Source organism: Triturus cristatus, chromosome 11 (assembly GCF_964204655.1).
Source record: "Triturus cristatus chromosome 11, aTriCri1.1, whole genome shotgun sequence".
In the NCBI taxonomy this organism is placed as follows: Eukaryota; Metazoa; Chordata; class Amphibia; order Caudata; family Salamandridae; genus Triturus; species Triturus cristatus.
The window spans coordinates 932,087,422-932,110,688 of record NC_140594.1 but is presented as its reverse complement, the minus strand read 5'-3'; the positions used below and the strand labels follow the sequence as shown (position 1 = coordinate 932,110,688).

The 23,267-nt window shown below is 47.9% G+C and overlaps 1 pseudogene; it reads right to left on the bottom strand.

The window, feature by feature from the left end:
* Nucleotides 1-359: 359 nt before the first annotated feature.
* Nucleotides 360-665, bottom strand: LOC146785639 (FXYD domain-containing ion transport regulator 3 pseudogene; annotated as a pseudogene).
* Between the last annotated feature and the right edge of the window lie 22,602 nt (nt 666-23,267).

Genomic DNA, 23,267 nt, shown 5'->3' with positions numbered 1-23,267 from the left:
TGCTGACATTCATATCGCCCTCCCTCCTCCCCGGCGCCTGTGGCAGCTGCAGCTCTCAGATTTACTGTAAGCATGGTCATCACTTTCTGTATCTACTCCATCACTGCCACAATGGCGAAAAACAATCTGAGGATGGAGAGGATGCCCATGCGCACTGTAGTCCAGGGGAGGAGTCACCTATCCCAGGATACTTCGAAGTCTCTTCCAGGACAACAACGTGCAAACATCCGGACCCAACACTAGGCGGCGATCTATGCACAGATATGAATGTCAGCAGCCCTACATGCCAAGAACAGATGCATACTGGTAAGTAGCATATTCAATCTAAATCGCGATAGCGTTCCATAACGTTAATGTTGTCAATAAACATCCTTCTCAACTGGGGATTCGTAGCAGTTGGAGGCGCTTCCTGGAGTGATAAGCTGCTGTCTCTGCTGGACCTCACTCTTGCGCCTCTGGTTCTTGTTGAATTTCCAGCGGCACTTCCCACTCAGCACGACTATAATTCCCATAACACAGAGGATGGCAGAAGCAACCAACCCTCCAATTCTCAGCGACTCATAATCATAATAGAGTGGGCTGTTTTTATCATCAGGGTCATTGGCCTTCAACACCGAAAGAACTGCAAGCACCAGAAGTACACTTGTTGCAAATGTGTTCTGCATCTTGTTAATTCGAAGGTAACGCCTGCGCGTCGGTGAGTCTGGGGAGAGCTGAGCACACATCGAAAACAGGCAGCAAGAACAGGCCGGTTCAGCCCATAGCTACAATGGTGTTGAATACTGATTTAGTGAGTTTAAGGATTCACCCTGACAAGAGTTGTGGTACTCCTTAAGGTAGATAGTAGTCAGCCACCCCAATTAGTAATCCAATTTCTTACACCGGTCATGTTTGTAATGTGTTATATACTATTGTAACATTTATTCAGTGCCTACTACACCTATGCAGGGTGTTGAAGCACTTACCTACAGGGGTAGCACGCTACACCATGTAGGGTGTGTGGTTGTTTTTGTTTTAATCCTATATGGGAAGTCTTTCCATGTCATGCGTGATGACCGTAGAGGTGCTACTATTAGGTTATGGGACACAGCGCTTAGCAGGGTGACGGGTGAAGAAGTGAGAGTGATAGATGCACATTTTATGGTAAGCTGGCAGCTTTGATCAGCTCTGCAGATCCCTAATGGTATTTCTTATAATCACAGCCCCCTAAACGCATTACTGCACAGAGTTGTCTATTGTGAGATTTTTGTTTGTTGATGATCCTGAGTAGCCATAGATTGGAGACGGAGACGGTCAGGAGATTTTTTGAGATGGACTTCATTAGAGTCATCTGTCAAAGAGAGGAAATAATGAAGGACCTCCGAGTCATGCTACAATGTCTCATATCTTAAATACAGATTAAGCTTGGTGTAGCCACACCAAGCTTAGTCTGAATTTAAGATACGAGACATTCCATTTCAGAGCATTATCATATACTCCAAGATGATGAAGTTTTACTTGTAGCTTGTGGTACTGGCACTGTCAGATGCACATGATGGGTCCAGAAGCAATAGAACGGCCATTCACTTCTTGTCCATTGAGTTTTACGTCATCCTATATGGATACAAGGGCTAACTGTGATTCTACCTGGTCTGAATCCCGATTATTTGTGTGACATCACATTATTTTTTCTCAGTAAACCTGCAAAAGTGAGTAAAAACTGCTCTTTAACATATTTTACTTTGCAACAGGCTGTTCAATATTGGTCTGTAGTTTTCTAAGTTGGATGGGTCAAGGTTCTTCTTAAGGAGGGGTCTAATGTAGAATATTTTCAACTTGGGCGGAAAGGAATCTTCTTCCTGGCACTTGTGCATGCCTCTTGAGCAGGTTATACGAACCATATCTTTAAAGATTTTTGGACATACTGGGTCTGATGATGAGTTAGATGGTCTGCTTGCAATGATAATGTTGTAGGAATCTTTTTCTGAGAGGGTATTGAAAGTATTAGGTGGCAGGAATTTGGTGTTGTCCCTTTCTGTTATGATTGAGTGTTGCATATTGGTACTGTTAGCCCTAGGCATTTTTTGTTCTGGGTGGGATTGTGTTCATGGTGTTTCTGCATTTTGGTACTCTGGACTGGATTGCAAAATTCTGCTAGAATCGCGTGGAGACTGTTCCTAACAGTTTTCTCTGTCTTTAAGTGGTGAGATGTTGCACATTCAGAATTTAAATGAATGCAGACTGGACGTCAAACGCATGACATAGAGCCAGAGTCAAGCAGTGTGCGGGACACAAGACAGGCTGGTCGCAGAGCCTATCAGGATTTGCCAGGCAATTGTCTTCTTCTTTCATCGTTGTTCCCGGTGCGTGGCTTCCAACTCACACTCTCAGCTCCCTCTCACCCTAGGAGCCAGTTGTGGCAGTTTGTCAGCAGCTTGCCCGCCGCATACTTTGTTCTTCCGCGCTCGGCTCCTGCCCCAAGGTTACCAGGTGACATCATTATTGCCCCAATATTGCCTGCAAGCTACTGCAACAGCCACAGTTGATACTGCAGCAGTTTCTAGGGGCAAAGGCAGAGAGCAGGGGAGCCCTGCTGATGTCCCCAGCCAAAGTCCCAAGGTGGGAGTGGAAAGCAGCAGTGTGCACAAGTGAAAGAAGGTGAAGGAGGACTTCTAACAGTAGGTTGATTTGTACAGTGAGAGTAAAAGAACACTGATACTGATTTGATAATAAGATGGTGACCAAGCACTGGGACCCATTGACGAGATTTGTCTTAATTATTCCATTGAAAAGCACAGGGCCCGACGTCTCCTTGGCACCCTGCCGCCTCAGTCCTGCTGGTGGTGCAGCTCCTGTGCTGATTGTTGGCCCCTGTAGTGCTGAGCTTAACCCAGGAGCTTTGCTCCCACACCTGAGTGGCCTGCTCGTAAGCAGTCCCTAACTGAAGGCCTCCTTAGCCCCATTGGCCAACATTGGGCCCCTGCACTCTGCACCCCGCCACCCCAGTGCCGCTGGTGGTGCAACTCAAGTGCCCATCTAGAGCATGGTGAACCCTGGTCCCAAGCCCCAAAATTGTCATTCGCAAGTCGTGTACTTACCTGAGAAACCGCTAACACTTTTTCTCCAATAGGAACCCATGTTATGAGATTTTGGCCCTTAAAAGAAGTGTTGATTTGATGTTTGTATGGGGAAAAGATAACAAAACAGCCAACTCTAAAAAGTCTTACTTACTGTGTATTGTTAGATCCTTAGGTGTGGTATCTAGGCATACCACCTCCAGTTCTCAATGTGATCTGAAAGTAATCAAAAAGTATCCTCAAAGTAATTACTGTGTCATTCAAACTGCTTTTTAAAGTGATACAAACCTGTAACAATTGCAGATCTAGCCTCAATTGCATTTCTGTATAAAAGTATACAATTGAAAGTATATTTTACCTACCTGTACCAAGTCCTGCTTGGATCTTAAAATATAAGTATACCTTTTATATACTTACCCAATTAGTCTGCATTCTGTCTCGGAATGTGAGTAATCAGTCCTTGTGTGAGTGAATACAATAAATGCTCAACACACCCTCTGGATAAGCCTAACTGCTCGCCCCCACTACCACAAAAAGAGCTGTTAGTACTTACCTAATTTAGACTCTGCAATACCTCTGGGGACTCCCTGGACTCTGTGCACACTATTTTTTTTGTTAAAGTATTTTATTGATTTTTCCAACCGTCTCATCAATAATTCACGGGTACACACAGTAACATCGTGTATAATGCCCAATCGGCAATGCACATATCAGCAGAAACCATTCTTCAACTTTTACTACCCTAACCCCATCCCCTGTCTCCCGCTCTACCCCCCCCCCCCTCTTTCAGCGTGCCCGCACAAACCCCTGTTACATGTAGCCATTAGGCAGCCCAAGGTCTAAACCCACCGAACCCAAAGCAATGAAAAAGACATCAGCAATGATCGCAGAGGGCCTGAACTCCATGTCCCCCGCTATGTACACTTCCCGCTCCGACCCCGATCCCCCCAGCACTCCGCAATACATTGTGCAGACAAAGATCCCTCCCAAGTATGCTCAAGTGGCCTCATCCGGCGCAGTCTCCCCAGCGGTTCCAGAAGGCCCCTCCCCGGTTCCACAATCCGGTCAACTTCTAAGGGATCCCTGTCCACCTCATCCACCTCCTCCAGAGAGCGGAGCCCCTCCACCAACGCTCCCCACGCCCTTGCCGCATCCAGCGCCTTATCATTATCCGCCCGCCGGGCCAGCTGCAGCCGAAGCATCCCTTCGCTCCCCGCCCAAGACAAGAAACTCGCCGTCCACCTCCGAAAGCTCGGCCCAGCCTGTGTCTTCCAGTGCATGGTAAGCTCCCTCTTCGCCATAATCAACCCCAAGTCATAGAACTTGTTCGTAATTTTAGTACTGGGAGTGTGCAGAAACCAAAGCAGGAGGCAAGTACCCATCTCCACATCCAGCTCACGCCCAGTCACTCGGTTCAGACACGCTACCACATCCGTCCAATAAGAGCCCAATTCCAGACAAAACCAAAACATATGACCGAAATCGGCCCCTTCCGCTCTGCACCGGGGGCATAATGAGTGGGAACCTCCAAAGTAGCACAAAATTTTTACCGGAGTTAAGTAAGCCCTGTGAGGCGTGAAAAATTGAACCAATTGAAATCTAGCGTTGCGTGTGCCCTTCCAGGCAGCTGCGGCCAGGTCGTCTCAGGGATGGGCCTACCAAGATCTCCCTCCCATTTACCCCGCAAGGCATCCAAAGGTATAAGCTTCTCCGTAGACAATCGCCTATAGAGACAGGTGATGGCCCTGAACGTACCCGACGCCATAGTGACGTATTGACACCCCAAAGAGGTCGGGGGCTCCAGCAGGCCCATCTTCCATTGCTTCTGAATCCCCGACACCAAGGCGGCGTGTAGGAGATAATGCCCCCTCGGTAGGTCATAAGCCTGCCGTAACTCCTGAAAGGGCAGCAAGGCACCATCCCTGTATAAGTCCCCAATCATTTGAACGCCACATTCTTCCCAGCCAGCCAGCGCCGACCGGTCCCCACCATGTGGCAGGGCCGTACACATGCCCAAAGGAATCTCTGGGGCATATGGAGCCGCGAAACCTGCCCGTCTCTGACTGCGAGTTCAGCATAGCTGGAGGATGCGCTCCTCGAGGGTAAGCTGGTCCAACCGGAGTCGCTGTCGAAGCACAATAAAGGACAGCACGTGACGAGGGATGACCCTACCCTGAGGGCCGTCAGGGCCTCTAAACTCCCGCGCCACGGCTTGTGTCAGCCATTGCAGCTGCGCCGCCAGGTAATACCCCTCAAAATCCGGAGCTGCCAACCCCCCCTCCTCCCTCGGTCTCATCAGAGTGGCCATTGCCACCCGCAGTCTGCCAGCTCCCCAGATAAACCCTGTCATCAGTGTCCTAAGCGTCCGGAAAAAGGGGGGCGGGATCCACACCGGCAAAGTACGGAAAAAGTAGAGCAACCGTGGCAGCGCAATCATCTTCAACAACGCTACCCGCCAGGCTACCGAGAGAGGGAGAGTGCGCCAGAACGCCATACTACCCTTGAGCCCCCTCAGCGCTCCGCCCACGTTCCCCTCAAAAAGGTCGGCGGAAGCATGAAATATTCGGACCCCCAGATACGGCAGGCAGGCAGCTTCCCATCTCAGATCCGCCAGCATCAGGGGCACCGGAACACCCGGGGATAAAGGAAACAGGCAGGTCTTGGCCCAGTTCACCTGCATCCCTGATAAAGCACCAAACTCCCGGGGCAGGGTTCTGGCGCCTCGCAGGGAATCCCCCGCATCAGCTAGATACAACAGGAGATCATCAGCATACAGGGATATGTGATGCAACTCCCCACGCAGCGATACACCCTCAAATAACCGCCCCTGCCGGGCATGCGCCGCAAGGGGTTCGATTGCCAGCGCAAATAACAGTGGGGAAAGAGAGCAGCCCTGACGAGTGCCTCTCCCCACCTGGCAAGCTGCTGAGATAGTACGTCCTGTACGAACCCTAGCTGTGGCTGAGGCGGGACTCTGTGCACACTATACCTTACTTTGGCTTAGTATATACAGAGCCAGCTTCCTACATCTACCACCATAGATTTCATCTCACTCAGTTCCTTGCTTAGGTAATCTAATTTCGTTTTTAAAGTAATTTCAGTAAGTTCTTCTACTATATCAGTGGGTGCCGTTATAGTCTGCTAATGAAGTGTCATCAAGGGAGCAAATCTAGAAGTACATGGTATAGAAATTTCCACTTGTTTATGCTGATGTATTGCTTGGTTCCCACTGTGCCGTTCGCTAGTTGGTTAGTAACAGAAGGTTTTGGATGCGGGGGAATCTCAGTTACCTTTGGAGAGCTGTGTATAAGAACAATAGGAGAATTGGAGGCAATTAATTAAGTGCTGGTAGGGTCATCCGGTTTATGAGCATCTTTGGGCTTACTTAATTGTGTTTCGGTATTGCATTAATGCTTGAGTTTACCATTTGACTTTCTACCAGCAGCATGCGTGTTATCTTTGCCTTGGATAGCTTCCACCTCTTCAATTAAGCCATCAATTTGCTGCAAAGTACAATTCTGAGCAGAATACTTTGCACCCTTAGCAAGCTTGTTAACACCCTGTAGAGGTTCAGCAGCGTTTCTCTTCACCATGTTACAAATCCAGAACAAGTAATATAGTAGGAATAGTTTCTTAGCTGTAGCTTCTGTTCTCTTGTAGGGCAGTCTCCATGACAGTCCCACCCATGTGTGGAGACCCCGGAGCATGTCTTCAATATATGTATTCCTAAATTTAGAATTTGGCCTTTCTTCAGGAAGGCCTGCAAAGACACTTTACAAAGAGACATATTATGCAGCCTATATACATAGGCTACAATGGCCAAATTGTTCACCGTGAAGTCAAAAAAGGGCCAGCACAAAGTTTTTGTGTATAATTTCAAGATATTGTTGCAAACAGCATAAATCTCCCTCACAAAACCCTTTTTTTGATAAAGATGAAGGAGAAAGAGGAGAGAGCAGCCTAATAGGCTGTCATATGGCTAAAAAGAGACAGTGTGAGGTTCTTTAATTTTGACTCCATTTTACATTCACCGCCATTTTGTGTTGCCTTTACACAGGCTGCTCGATTCACGAAGTGTCTCTGCCCCTTGGACTGCAACGTGTCAAAAACCCCCTCCGTCCTTGTCTTGAAACCCATCTCAGACACCAGCCGGCCTAAACTAATCCTTGTCTGGACTACCTAATCTCTATATCAACTATCTGTTAGCCTTTAGTATTCTTCTCGTGCCGTATCTTATCTTTTGGCCATCGCTATTCTCTCCCTGTGTTTTCCTATTCCACACCCTTTCCTTTGAAGCACACAAACATGTTCTGCCATTGCTGATTGACCTATGGGTGCTGTCATTGATTGACTTATGGGATTGGGCAAAAACACGACTCAAGGGGGACGTTCTGGTTACTGGATGCCTTGTTTTGAATGTTTTCCTTTTGGCTAATATTGGGCAGATTTTGTATATCCATATTGGGTTTTGGGCTGCAGGTTCATTGTGCATAAAGTGCATGACATAGTGTTGTGCGTCACCGCTCATTTACACATGATATTGAAATTTGTCTATGCTTTCTGTGCTTGGAATACAGCAAGTATACCTGATGGCTTGGCATGTGTGTTTTTATTTTATGCACGTTTTTTGTTTTTGCGTTGTTTTTACACTTTTGCTTTTGATACTATTACAAGCTCCCCTGTGTTGTGAGGGGATGGTCATGACGATGCCCATCGCTACGCAACAGTTGGTTGGACTTGTTCCGGTTACTTAATTCCACAGATAATGATATTTCATGCTGTGAATATGAGAGACAACACTTCACCAGTGCATGTCTATTTGGCTATAATGGTATTGAAGGAAAATAAAAAGAGATATACAGGATCAAAGTGTGTCACCTGCAGTTAGTCACGTTACTGCCCCCTTCCCTTAAGGAACAGGCAGCCCTAGATTTATGTATCCTGATTGGACGTAAGGATAAATTATAGATCTGTGACTCTTGTACATGGTGACCTAATTTCTATATTACATTAGTCAGTTTTGTTCTGCTTCCTAAGTAGTGTATGGCTTTGTTCCTTAAAGGAAACCAGGTTTAATTTTTCCCTGAAGAAGGAACTGGAACATTAGCTGAGATTACCGTATATGGTGTAGGGGCCAGCGGTAGAGTTAAAATTTGTGTACTATTTTGACTTTTGCTCCCCTGATTGATGTTGCATTGTTCCTAGTTATTGGGGATTTTAGCTATGTCCTAGTCCCATTTCTCTTTTTTGAATTCCTTTCACCAGTCAGCCCTTTTATTATTATTGGTGTATTGTTCAGGTTCACATTTCCAGATTGTAGTAATGTACCCCATACCCCCATATTATGTATAAATTCCCTTTTTGTATGACCAGACTGGTTTTTAAGAATTTTCCTTAGGCCTACTTCGATGTTTTCCAGTCTGACTATCAGGGTAGTGATGGACTGGTTAACTGACTCAATACTATAGTAAGACAAGTTTTCCACCTCAATAGGAGATACCTTACATTTATTTTTTTGAACATGATAGAATTCCCATGTAACTATCTACCCTCAGATGGCAGAGGATAATGAAGGGTACCCAAATTGAAGAGACTAGAAGTATTGCCTTTGAAAATGACAGTGTATTCTAGACCAGAGTTGTCCCATGGCGTATGGTCACTCCCTCGCAGATTGCAGGCCACCTGCTTGCAGTCCCATTGTTAAATACAATGGACTGTTTTTGTACTACATTGAAGGAAACTAACAACTGTGTCACATTTCCTACGTCACTAGATTCTGCGGGTATCAAGTCATAATAACCTGCAGAACATTGATTTAAGCCTAATTCCCATCAGTGACAGCTACAGATGAAAGACGGACGTCTTGGCCCTACAGTCTCAGCACCCAGAAAGTAGCAAAGCTGGACAGCGATCGCCAGCGCGCCATCAATGGTATCGTACTTGCTCCATCAGACGGCGTTGGACATCACAAAACCAGAGTTTCAGTGTAAAAGACCGAAAGAGAAGGATTCCTGTTGTTGATGGCAGAGCTGGTTTGAGGCTTCAGTTTTCTACCTGTCATGTGCTGGTAACCTCTGACAGTGTGCAGTCCCTTGAGCCCCTTGGCCTGAGTTTTGGCCACACACCCCCTTTTCTTTGCTCCAACGGAAGGGCAGTGCACCGGAGGATCCAAGATTGGCAAAAGGCACTACATTGTGGTACCCATGATGAAAGGGAAAATGAAATGAAAGAGCAGCCCAAACATCCTCTGACACTGAATAGCGAGTGTTGGAGCCTGAAAGTGTTGCTGAGTGTGAAAGTATGTTGCTCTTTCCCGATTAATAGTACTTGGGTCTGCATGAGATGATCTGTGCCTACGACCAATGAAGAGCACAATATCTGTAGTGTCTGCCGCAGAGGAGAGACACTGGTGCACTGCATTGAGACATTGAGACTTTCGAGTGAGCTGTGAGTGTTTGCCAGGAGGGCACTCCAACGGATACTGAGAAGCACTATTTTCATGGAAGGCCTGAATCAAGAGGCCCAATGCGACAATGGAAGCAGATTTGATGGACGATAGAAGCCTACTAGAGAGGCTTAGAACGGACTTTGGGTATAGTTGTGGTTGTACAAGTGTTTCCAGTGCCACTGTATGAAGTGGATGTTGGATATGTTCATCCAAAATGGTCCTGAAGTAGTGTTCTGTCTGTACTCTGATAAAGGATATTCCCATTTCACCTAGCAATGAATTAGGATTTGCCTGCGTAATGGCAAAAGGAGGGTCTGAGGTTCTTTAATTTTGACTCCATTTTACATTCACCGCCATTTTGTGTTGCCTTTACACAGGCTGCTCAATTCACGAAGTGTCTCTGCCCCTTGGACTGCAACGTGTCAAAAACCCCCTCCGTCCTTGTCTTGAAACCCATCTCGGACACCAGCCGGCCTAAACTAATCCTTGTCTGGACTACCTAATCTCTATATCAACTATCTGTTAGTCTTTAGTATTCTTCTCATGCCGTATCTTATCTTTTGGCCTTCGCTATTCTCTCCGTGTTTTCCTATTCCACTACCTTTCCTTTGAAGCACACAAACATGTTCTGCCATTGCTGATTGACCTATGGGTGCTGTCATTGATTGACTTATGGGATTGGGAAAAACACGACTCAAGGGGGACGTTCTGGTTACATGATGCCTTGTTTTGAATGTTTTCCTTTTGGCTAATATTTGGCAGATTTTGTATATCCATATTGGCATTTTGCATGCTTGCATGAGCCAGGACTGCCCCTTTCTTTTATGCTGAGTTTGTAACCCTCACATATATAAGACCCCAGTGTACTGTACTCTTTGGACTGCCTCATTCAGTTGCTGCGGCTTCTCGGTGACGTAGTCACACTCATTTTGAACATAAAGATGTTCTTTTATATTTCAGTTTCTGTGCCAACTTCTTTTTTTGTTAGTTTAATCCTGAGAAGGAGTTTTGAGTTTCTTCAAGTGCCTTTAAGAACCTGAAGACCACCAATATCACATCATACTCAGCAGATGGCAGTTGCCTCACTTCATTGGCAGGCGATGTGTGAATAGATGTAGATTGTATGGATAACTCTGTCCATTCCACCGGGGAGGAGAGAGGGTTGCTTATGACAACCATGGAAATTACCCTACAAGAGAATGGGAGTTACAAGTAACAAACTAGTCCTTCTCGTGTAGGGGATTTCCATGTATAGTCATAATCACTGAATAAAGTAGCAGGCCCATCCCCACAAAGCACGGTGGAGAAGACAGAGGATCAACAACTAAGTTCGAGCAAAAAGGTTTCTAAGGGAAACCTGCCCTACTTGAGCATCTGCTCTAGCGTCATAGTCTAGGCAGTAGTGCCTTGTGAATATATTTGCTGATTTGCAGGTAGCTGCTTTACAAAGTTCTGGAATAGATATATTGCGTAGTAAAGCAGCCGTGGCCGCTTTACCCCTGGTACAGTGTGCTGAGAGTGTTTTTTAGCCTTTTGAGAGCACATCCAAATACATGAAACTAAACTGCTGGATTGCTTGGACGTGGCTAAGCCTGACTGGACCCTTGTTGATAAACAATTGGTTCGATTTGCGGATGTCTCATGTCTAGTTTACACAGAATTTAAAGTGGTCATGAGAACTCACTTAAAGTTCCTCCCGAAGAACGTTTTGGACTTCCATGTCAACCAGATAATCCTATCACCACCATTCTTTCAGAATCCCTTACTCCAGTGTAAAGAACTCTCCACTCCCTAGATGTGAGGAGAGTTCTTTCCACTGGAGTAAGGGATTCTGAAAGAACGGTGGTAATTAGATTATCTGGTTGACATGGAAGTCCAAAACGTTCTTAGGGAGGAACTTTGAGTGAGTTCTCATGACCACTTTGCCAGAATAAAATACAGTGTATTGTTCATGAGAGCAGAGTGCTTGGATCTCGCTAACCCTGCAGGCAGACGTTATTGCCACAAGTAAGGCGATTTTCTAAGACAGGTATTGGAGAGATGACTTGTTTATGTGCTCAAAGGGGTCCTGCATAAGGCGTGAATGAACTACCTTAACCTCCTATGGAGGAAAAGGGCACCTGATGGGATGGAAAACCTTCTTCAAACCCCTCTAGGAAATCCTTGATAATGGGGATTCTGAAAAAGAGGTTTGTGAAGGACATTTTCTATAGGCAGTAAAAGCTGCCAGGTGAACCTTTATAGAGAATTGCAAGCCAGATTTTGCCAAATAGAGTAAGTACGGAATAATGTAATCTTCCTGACAAGTGGTAGGATTCTCGTTCTATGAACACCATATGCAAAATCTCTCCCATTTGAAGGCATATGCAGAATGTGTGAAAGGCTACTTAGCTTCTTTTAGGATCTCTATGCAGTCTTGCGGCAGATTCAAATGTCTGAACTGCACTAGCTCAGGAGCCATGCTGCCAAATTAAAAGAGGAAAGATTAGGGTCTACCATCTAGCCTCTAAATTTGGTCAGTAGGTCTGATCTGCATGACAGCTTGAGATGTGGACGGACTTGTGAAGGAGGTCAGTGAACCACCATTGACGTGGCCATTCCGGAGCTGTGAGAATCATCTTGGTTATGGATTAGGACAATTTGATGAGGACTGCCATGATCAGGGGAATCGGTGGAAAAGCATAGAGAAGTTTGCCAGACCAGTTGATCCACAGGGCATTCCCCAGAGTCCCAGGTTGGAAGAACCTCAATGTGAAGATTAGGCATTTGCTCTTTTCTGCTGTGGCGAGCAAGTCGATGGCCGGATTTCCCCACCATTCGATGATGTTTTGGACGACGTCGTAGTTTAAGGCCCACTCATGGTTTTCTTGCAGGAGTCTGCTGAGAGAATCTGTTTGAGCATTTGACACACCTGGAAGGTGAGTTGCCGTGATCGTGAGGTTTCTGGCCAGAAGCCATTTCCAGATCGTCTGGGCTTCGTGTGACATGGGCCTGGACCTGGTCCCTCCCTGTTTGTTGAGGGAGTACATGGTTCTTGTATTGTCAGGATGAACAAGCAGGGAGTGGAACCTAAATGATAGATGAAACGCCTTCAGCGTCAGATGGTCTGCACAAAGCTTAAGGAGATTGATATGGTACGTTGATTCTCTGTGCGACCAAGTAATGAGGCATTCGTGTCTACGGTGTGAGGAGGGATCTCCTGATGAAATGGCATACCTCGAAGTGCACCACCATTTCAGAGACAGTTTTGCATGAAGGGATAGGTTTATCCTGTCTTCTCAAATGCCTGTCAGTTGGTCCCACTGGTCCTAGAGACAATCCTGCAGGGGTCTCATGTGGAGGCGGGCATTTGGTGTTAGAAAGATGCATGAGGCCATCAAGCCTAGGCGAGAGGATACTGTTCTCACCATCTGATGAGAGGCTTGCCTGAGACTTCTGAAGGATCAATAAGCATCTCTCCTCTGAAGGACACACTCTTGTCTGCAGTGTGTTGATGGAGGCCCCAAGATAGTTTAAGGTTTGGACCGGGACTGATTTAGTCTTTGTTTGGTTGACATGAAGACCTAGAATTTGTAGGAAATTGCAAGTCCAATTGTAATGAAGCTGAGCTTCCTGAAACGTGGACACCTTGATGAGCCAATCGTCTAGATATGGGTAGACTAATCTTTTGTGTTTCCTGAGATGGGCAGCAACTACTGTCATGCACTTGGAGAATGTCCTGGGTGCTGACGTCGGGACAAATGGAAGCAAGTGGAACTGATAGTGGTACTGCCCCACTACAGACCTCAAGAACGTTCAATGCTTTCTGGCAATTGTTACATGAAAGTATGCGTCTTGAAGGTCGATGGAACAGAGCCAATCCCCCTGGTGTAACTAGGGATAAATTTGGTTTAATGCCAGCATCAGAAATTCTCTTGCCAAATCCACTTGTAGGCTGGTTTTTTTTTGGGAAACAAATCGGTCTGAACTTGTTCTGGTCTTTCTTCTTGGCGAGAAAGTACCTGGAATAAATGCTTGTACATCGTTGTTGGTAAGGAACAGGTTCCACCACCTGCTTTTGTGAGAGGATGTTGACCTCTGATCGTAACAGAGGGAACTGGAAACTGAATGGTTTCGGAGGCATGGGCAGTGAACCTGAGACAATATCCATTGCGAACAATATTGAGGAGTTCTGTGTAATGTTTTGCCACTCTGACAGATAATGTTGGATACTTCCCTCCACCGGAGTGGGTAATAGAAGAGGGGAAAGTAATGATTGAGGGGTTTGACCAAATGGTTGCTTGCATCCTTGAGGCAGCAGCTGGGTTGATCTTCTAGCCTGCTTTCTTTGGTAAGGTTGGTGCTTATGTTGTGCACTGCTTTACTGGCGTCCCTGATGCAAGTGAGGGATTTGACCCCTCTAAAAATACAATGGCATTGGTATGGCATGAAAGATTTCCTTGGTTTATTAGGTTTTTCTAAGCTGACTGCCTTTAAAGTCTCAATTTCTGTCTTCATCCTTGCCAGCTTGTCATCGGTATGACTGCCAAAGAAGGTGGTACAGGAGAATGGAAGCATGATTACTTTCTGTTGTGATTCTGGCTTGAGTGAGGTAAGGCGAAACCAAGAATGCCTGCGGTTAGCAATGCTGTGTCAGTACTCATGTGCCGCAAGTAGGAAATAATCTTCTGCAGCTCTAATTACCTGGTTAGAGACCATTAGTCCTTCATTGATGAATTCCACAAAGTCCTCACATTTGTCTCTTGGGGGATTGTCAAAAAACTGTTGCAGTGATTCCCATAGAGCTCTGTCATACCTGCCTAAGAGGACGGCTCCACTTGCTGCCTTCATTGTAGTTGCTGCCGTACTGGAGACCATCCGATCCACAGAGTCCAGCCTCCAACTCTCTTTATCAGAAGGGACGGTTTAATTGGGAATAGCGTAATGTTTCTTCACCACCACTACAATGACAGAGTCTGGTGTAGTGCCTGTACGGAGAAAGGCAGGAGGACTGTATTTTTCTGAAGCCTTGATGGAGCTGGCTTGACAGATGCTGGTGTCAAGAAGAGGTCCATAGCAGGTTATAATAGTCCTGGGACTAGTGGCAGCAAAGGTAATGATACTGACTTATGTTGAAGGGTTTCGAAGATTAAGGGTGTCGCTGGTCGCCACGACTTCTTGAAAAGTGGTGATATCATGCACCAGTGATATGCATGGAGTTGGGTAGTCTGACAGTGTTGGAGACTATCATCTTGTAGTAGTAGATGAGGTCTCCGTAGTGTATCTGGATCGAGATCATCTTGAAAGGTGACCATGGTGTGAGCGCCGGGATTATGGAGATGAGCGACTTCAGCTGTGATGGCGGTGCCTAGAATGATGGCGCGATCCAGATCAAGGCCTGGGCACAGGAGCGTTTGGCACTGGTAGTGGTGGTGGAGGTGGAGGAGGCGGAGATGCAGCTGGCGGATGAGAAACTGGTCATCCCGTGAAGAAGAGTATGTTCTAGAATACTCTGAGTCTGGAGGAGAATAGATATGTCTCCTTTTCCTTCTTGCCTCCTGTAGCCTAGACAACGCTAAAAGAGTCCTCGACGTTGATCTACTTGTTGACGGTGAAAGACGGCAGTGCCTCGACGTCGATATTGATCTTGACACCGAGTGTTGAGTTGACCTCGTAGCCGATGGGCTCCTCAACATCAAATAAGGTCTGCGGGTCGACAGTGTACTTATCGATGCTGATATCCCTTGCCTTGATGCTGATCTGCGGCGCTTTCAGCAATGTCAAACCATGGGTAGATGCACCACTGCAGGGAGAAAAAAAGAAAGACATTAAAAAAAGGTCAGTCAAGCTGTCCTGCCCACTGTGAGCCCTGCAAGGCCCCCTGCAGTAGCTGTAGCACCACCTGGGGGCCAATGAGCCAAACTGCACCAAAGCCAGTGAAGACTGCCGCCAGCAGGTGTGAAACAGCCCTACACCTTGGCAACAGCACGAGAGGGCGTCCTGGGTATCAAGATGAGACAAGCCCCCAGTAAGTCATATAGAAGCTGTCAAGTGCCTGAGCAGCACGAAAAGCACTGAATGAAGCAGCACACACTTAGGGAAGGCAGGGCAGTCTAGGGCCAAACAAGGAAAAGGAGCAATAGAGACGCAGAGCCTACCAGGACAAGTGACCCTAACTGAGCCAGACCCTACATCACCATAGCCCAGAGGAGCACAGTTGAGAGTTCACAAGTAGAGCATTGTGGCACGCCACCACTGCCAGAGAGAAGAAGCAAGTATACAGGGAGCCAGCCAAGAGCACCCTCACTGACACAAAGCAAGAGCCTTTCGACAGAGGCTGTTAAAGCCCGCAAGGTCTGCTCCCCCTGCCGGCAGCTCAGATCTGTTTCCCCTGTGAAGGCTCACTGGGTACTGGCCTGAGAGAAGAGGCCACACAACGAGGAAGAAACGTCTCTGAGTAGAGAAGTGAGCACTATGCAAACCCCAGTGGATGTCTGACCCCACCACAAGCAAGAATATTGCGTTACACACCCCCTGTGGTGAAAGGATACCACCACAAGCTAGGAAACAACCATGCTACATGCCAGAAGATGGTGCCGTGAAGAAGGTCCAAGAACACAAAATCTGAGGTGCACCGACGCATGCACCCAGAGATTTGACTGCACCGGCAGGCACCAAGGAGAGTGAGACCTCTCCACAGTGGAGAAGCATTGCTGAAGGCAGCAGGGAGATCCTCTACATCTCCACCACAACAGCGAAGCACCGCAGTGCCCCAAAAGACAGCACAAAGTGTCCTCCCTCACACTGCCTCAAGACGGCGCCGCCAGTGGCCCCAGACAGGCAAGAGGAGGGTTGCACACTCCACGTGGCAAGCTGCCACCCCAACAAGTGCTCCAAGGACGCGGAACACGTGGCCAGATACCACATGGCACCGTAAGCAAGGAGCATATCACACGATGTGACCGACCGTGCCAAGCATGCCCTTGAGCGAAGAGGTAACCTGCCATCCTGGCAGAGGAGCACCGCAAAAATCCCTGGAAAGAGATGGGGGCCACAAAAGGTCCTCAAGGAGAAAAAAAACAAGGCCTACCAACAGGACAGACATGTGATAGGTCTGCAGCAAAGTAAAGACAGTCCTAAGAACCGGATACGACCAGCGAGATATCCATGTGGCGCAAAGATGAGACATGTGGCAGGACGCCGTATCAGAGTGAGAAACCTGATCGAAAGCAAAGAAGAGCGTGGCTAGATGTCACATAGCGAAGGAGGAGAAGAGCGTGGCAGGGCGCCACATCGTGAAAGGGGGAGAACACTGTGGCAGGACACCACTTTGCGAAGGAGGAGAGGAGGCACAATGCCACAGGGTGAACAACCACCACAGGCGCGCAAGAGGGAAAAAGTAGAAGAGCAATAGGATAGAGGACTCATGCCAACACTGGAGAAGGTGTTCATCAACACAAGACAGCTACAGGGGTGCAGAGACTTCACTGGTGACAGCTCCACAGGAGAACCAACCGTAAGACGCTAGCAAGCGCAATCTGCGTCCAGGCCCCATGCTTCACAATGTGACTGTCCACTTACCTGTCACCGGCTGCTTGGCATCGATGGCATCACGTCTAGCAAGTGCACTTGCCAGAAGATAACTGTAAGTGGCCACTAAGGCCCTCCAGTCCTCCCCATGCCACGAAGTCACCTAAAGCAAGAGATTGCAGTGTAAGAAAATGATCGTATTCATTATCTAGGTGCATCATCACCAAGAACATCTAAGGAGCATCGCACCACCAGAGTGGATCGAAACACTCAAGACATCCGGAGTTTAACGAGACACCGTGGAAGGATGGCCACTGATGGAGCAAGGTTTCGTATTCAAGAAACTTGCTTGTATGCAATCCTCTCAAATAACATGTAACTACGTAACCAACAAGTCTTGTAATACTAATATTACATTACATACAAACATACTGTATCCAGGGGATGCTTGCCTATGTGTATTACTAACAAGTAACCCGAGTGTCTAAAGTGGCCGCCGAAAACGCGGGAAAGTCTCTGCACATGCGTCTACTGCATCTACGTAGTATGACGCCTTCTGTCGCTTGGTGGGAAAACATTGCAGCTGCGCAATAGCTTTTAAAATGGCTGCTTGAAACTCACATGGTAATACACATGCTATCGCTTAAACTAAACCTATAAGTTCTACTAAGCACTAATGCGAAAAGATTAAAATAAGTAAATGGGGATAGAGTAGAGATAAGTGGTATACAGTGAAATCATTTATTATCGTATTCTAACGTGTCTTTTTCTGACTTTATTATTAGTTCATATTTGGGCCTCGGAGGGTGACTGAAATCCCTACCCCACTTGATCCACACGCAAGCGCATAGAAACTTGCCGGAAACCCTGATGGCATACTTGAAACACAGCCAAGGCCACATTGGGCGAAGACGCCTGGGAAGGAAAACTATTGACCCGAACAAGCAACACTTTTGAATTAAATTTATAGACTTGTATTGATCATAATGTGAAATGCGGGTGGGAATAAAGCTATGGGAAAGTAAATTAAGGGGTGGAAACCTAGAACAATAGCACAAAGAAAAAGTATTACTTTTAATATGGTGTGATGACCTCACCTCCTCGCCCTGAGCAATCAGAATAGGGGAAAAGACGAATATTGCAACTCTGGGGGTGGTACACGAATACAGAATAGTATAATTGAGGTAGGTTAGCTAGAGACATTGTTAGACCTGTCAGATCCGCCATTCCGACTCGTCACCGGCCCAACACGTATGCTGCTACAGATTCTGTCCGAGACGCTGTCTCAGACCCTGTTGCTGCCAGAAAAACTGCTGGAGAAAACGAGATACTGATCGATTATCTAATAATCTAGTAGGGGATTTTGGAAGAGGGACATTCGAGGAGAGTTGTGCCAGAGAGGGGTGCGACGCTGGCTTTGCACTTAGAAGAGATCACCTTCCCAGATCCGAATCTGCCCGATCCTCTGTCTCCATCCTGTCCTGGGATATTCTATCTGGCCCATCTTTAAGGAGTTGGGTTCATCTATCACCTAGGTAAATATAAATCTGTGAACCTGTCTTCGTACCTGTTTCTCTCTTTCCCTCTTTTTCCAGGTACCGTCTTCATTGATCATTATTATGACTTTTCTATATGTGACATTTATCTTGCCTCTTGAGAGAAGGTGCTAAACTGTGTTTTGATTCTGACTCACAAAATTATTGATTTAGATAAAGATTTTAAAACTTTTTGAGTTTGTGGTTATTTCTAGTTTAAAGTTAAATGTCATTTTCTACCTTGAACTATCTCGCCAACCTGATTCATTGAGTAAAGGATTTAATAAGGAGATCAAATTGGTAAGACTTGGTAAAGGTGAAATATCAAAATATAGGTAAAATTCATCACTGATGACAGCAGGATTTACTAGCTTATCTGTGTGAATGTTTTGGGCCCAGGTGAGTATTAGGTATGTAAATTGTAGTTCCAAACAACGGCGGACACAGTGACCGCACTTCCCTGTGATGTTCCCTTATTGTGTATTGCAAATAGTCAATCTGGTTGTGTGTGCACAAAACTACTCCAGCACTTGCTGTTGTTGAGTGCCAACTGCTGTGCAGACAAATGAGGAAGTCAAACTTTTGGAGTGGTGCACCGCTCGGTATTGAGACAAGTGATAGTCAATTAGTCTCATGATTTGAAGTCTTGAATAATCCTTTATTTTCAAAAAATTGCCAGCCAACACGTTTCGTTCATGAAAATGAACTTCTTCAGGACATGAGTCAACATTCCCGGGTGAGGAAACGGAAATGTAGGGTGGTAGTCCGAGCTGCATGGGCCTCCTTGGTAAGGGCCGGTGTGTGCTGTATTTGTGAGCAGGGCGGGGTGATGAGCTGTCCGCTTCTATGGTAAGAGTATTAGGTAAGTGTGTGTGTGTGTGTAACCCGAGCTGGTGACCCGCGCTCCATCACCACCCAGGAACCTTGTGTGTGCTTCCTTAAACCTGAGGCCTGCCGCAGAAGAGAATATATGACCATTGGAATATCCAACCTTGGGGTTACACGAGGCTTGGCCGTGGCCCTATTGGGTGTTCTGCAGCGACCCCTCAGCGCAGACTAGGAGAGGCCCTCACAACTCACACAGTCATATGGCAATCTAGGGGCAAGAGCTTTGACGAAGTTCCTGTGAGAGGGGAATCCCTACCCGTGAGATGCGTCGTCTGCAGCTCCACGACAGGCACCGGGAATCATGGAGGTCGCAGATAGAGACTTGTCACCCAACGGCTATCTGAGGAAGGTCCTCATCCACCAAGGCCATCCTCAGTCATTGCCGACTTGCCGTTCACCGCAGTCTGAGCGCCTTCAAGAAGATCTCCAAAGTGGACTCCACCACCGCTCCAGATGCACTGCTATTTGAACTAGAACTAGACTCCAGCACCGCGAGACCAGGCGGGTCTGAACTACATCGCCGAGTTGGACTAAAGCCTCCAGATCGTGCGGTCCAGAGCTCCAGCACCGCCCCCGCAGAAGGCCTGAAGAGACTCATTGGTGCTCTGTATTGTTGTTTGCTTTTTCCATAGGTTGGACTTTCGTTTGTTTCTTTTCCGTTAAAGTTTGGGAGGGATGTAGTGTCCTGCTGGACACCTTCTAATGTACCGCCTTGTGTTGCACCCACACTGTATACCCACCTCACAGGCGCGTCACCGGTCAGGTGACTGCTAATAAAAGGGGCCGGATGCACATGCTCTGGGCCAGTTACCAGTATCCTAATACTGTGTTGGTGTGCTTTATTTTGCGAGTATGTGGGCCTAGAGCCCAACACTCCACAATGGCGACGAGTGGGTCTGACCCGCGTGTTGCCCGCCTGCAGTTTGGAAATTCGGCGTGGGGAGAGTGTTGCCCAAAGCTAGGGCACCCCCATCCAGCAGTTGTGAGCAGTGACCGGTTACCCGCGTGCACGTCATGATCAAGGAACTTGTATATATCACTGGCACTTCGGCGCAAAACACAAACAGTGCGAGCAAGACAGCGGCAGGACTTGCAGCTGTCAAACTGCACATAACTGCCGCCAACCCGGCCCGCTTTTAAGTTCCCTGCCTCAGCTGCTCAGCCATTGGGCAAATAATTGCATCCAGTCTCCTGACCCGTGCACGCAATTAAGAATGCTGCGGGTAAATATATCTGCGCAGCTGAGCCAGCCCCCAAACATCGAGCAGCGCGGACCGGCACTGACAGCTTTGCTCAAACTGCTAATTTATTATACTGCCATCCTCCAGCCTTGACAGCTGAGGACAGGAGGCGCTATGTGTGATAATTATTTTAAATTTGGTGATGTGAGGACTTGCCTACAAATGCGTTAGGCTAATTTCTGATGCGTGCACCTTGGCAGGACTGCCTTACTGACACTTCTCATAATGCCCCACTACCACACATGATTTACATTTACTTAAATTGCCCACATCATGCTCATTGTCCATTTTATTCATGGACAGCGTGCTCTGGGTAGCCATCTTAACAGACACTGCAATTTCTGATATTTATATGTTTTCCTCCTTTTCATTGCTTGATTTTGCTCGTGTGAAAGTTTTACTCAGTCTTTGAAGTGTCACTCAAAATAACACTGAAATTATGAAAAAGTCACACATTTTGATCTGAAACCTTGGCAGCTATGTGTGACACATATAGCGTCATATAGCGTTAGTAAAACCAAAGGGGATGATGGACGGAGTGTTGAACAATGCAAGCACTCACCCCCAGTCAACTGATCTGGGTTTAATCCATCATCATTCTTTAGCTCACTCCTGCCACCCCAGTTCAGACATGGCCATATGCAAATCAGTCTGACCCTGTGCCTCATGGGAACAGTCCAGCCCGAACTGCCAAGCCATGTCTTCCCTGGACCGGAAACAAGCATCCTGGGACCGTTTTCTGGCTAATCAGCCGTCATCAGCCAGGCTAGCTTGAATCCAGTGGCAAAGTGAGCAAGGGACCCACGTCTGGGCATACCCTGCCAACTGAGGGCGAACAAAGCAAAACCAAAGGGCGAACAAAGCAAAACCAAAGGGGATGATGGACGGAGTGTTGAACAATGCAAGCACTCACCCCCAGTCAACTGATCTGGGTTTAATCTATCATCATTCTTTAGCTCACTCCGCCACCCCAGTTCAGACATGGCCATATGCAAATCAGTCTACCCTGCGCCTCATGGGAACAGTCTAGCCTGAACTGCCAGGTGCATCCCCTTTGGTATCACATATAGCGTTAGTAACATATTTTAAGTCACTGTACCGCATTACCACAAGTAAGGATTGTCATGCAAATCAATTTAAAAGCTGAGTGGATTACCTCTTTTAACTGTAGAATCCGCTGTTTTTAGTGTAGCTACAAGGATGCAAGGCAGGCGATGCACAGCAGCCAATGGATGTTCAGTTAAGCTTCAATGGAAACTGATGGTTATGCTGATTGGACTGTTTTTGGTTGCTTTACGCAGTGCAGACTACCTGCCTACCTCCCTTTGACACTATTGGTCAGCATTAGTAGTACACACATACGTGCAGCCGTAAGGCTGCTGTCCCTCAAAACACGGTTTCTGCTGCCAGGTGGTTAGTGCCCATGAACGAAATTCGGTACAAAAGGGGGTGGTGATGGGCGGAGCATCAGAACCAATCAAACACTCACACCCAGTCAACAGATCTGGGTTTGATCCATCACCGTTCTTTAGCCCACTCTGCCACCCCAGTTCATACATGGCCATATGCAAATCAGTCTGACCCTGTGCCTCATGGGAACAGTCCAGCCCGAACTGCCAAGCCATGCCTTCCCTGGACCGGAAACAAGCTTCCTAGGACCGGTTTCTGGCATTTCAGCCGTCTTCAGCCAGGCTTGCTTGAATCCAGTGGCAAAGTGAGCAAGGGACTCACGTCTGAGCATACCCTGCCAACTTATGGCGAACAAAGCGGTACAAAAGGGGGTGGTGATGGGCGGAGCATCAGAACCCAGTCGCCCATCGGTAAGTCTTATAGCTTGTCCCCGAGGCCTGGTCCCCGCTCTGCGGAGGGCGCGAGTTCTCTGTTGGACATGCAGCCTCATTCGTCACCACCCTACCCGCCGTTTCCCGGAGTCGGGGCGACCAGGGCCCAAATGGAGGCCTATGCTGTGGCTCAGCAGGCTTCCTTGGCCCCTCCTCCTCTTAGTGGGGCGTCCGCGGATCCCTTGCCACGTGCGGGGCGTTCCGCGGAGGCCCCGGCGGCTCCGGCCCCAGCGCCGACATGTTCGGCTTCAGGTCTTGGAGGTGTGGTTCCGTCGGGGTGCGGCCCTACGGGGTTCCCCCCTTCAGCCCACGACACCACTGCCTCGCCGCAAACCCCCAAGGGGGTCCCTGTGGTGTCGCAGGAGGTCGCCAGGACTTGCGGCTCGTCCTCGAGTCCTTCTCGGTCTTCTGGGCAGGCGGCGGCCTGGCCAGAGGCCGAGCTGACGCCATTCAGGCGCCGACGGCTGTTGGCCCTGGTGGCACCGCGGGTGCTGGCTAGGGGCCGGGGCACGTCCCCGGGTCCCTCTCGCCTCTCCGGGTCCCTCTCGCCTCTCCATGCGGGCAGCTGCTTCGTCGGAGGTCGAGTTGGCGCCGTTCTTTCCCGGAGCCGGCCCCACCCCATTCTCCTAGGGCGCAAGTGGTGGTGGAGGTCGTCTCTGCGTCCCCTCTGGCGCCGGTCGATGTCACGCCGGTGCCTGTGGCGAACTCCACAGTGCCGTGCCGGCATCGGGTCGTCGACTCGTCTCCAG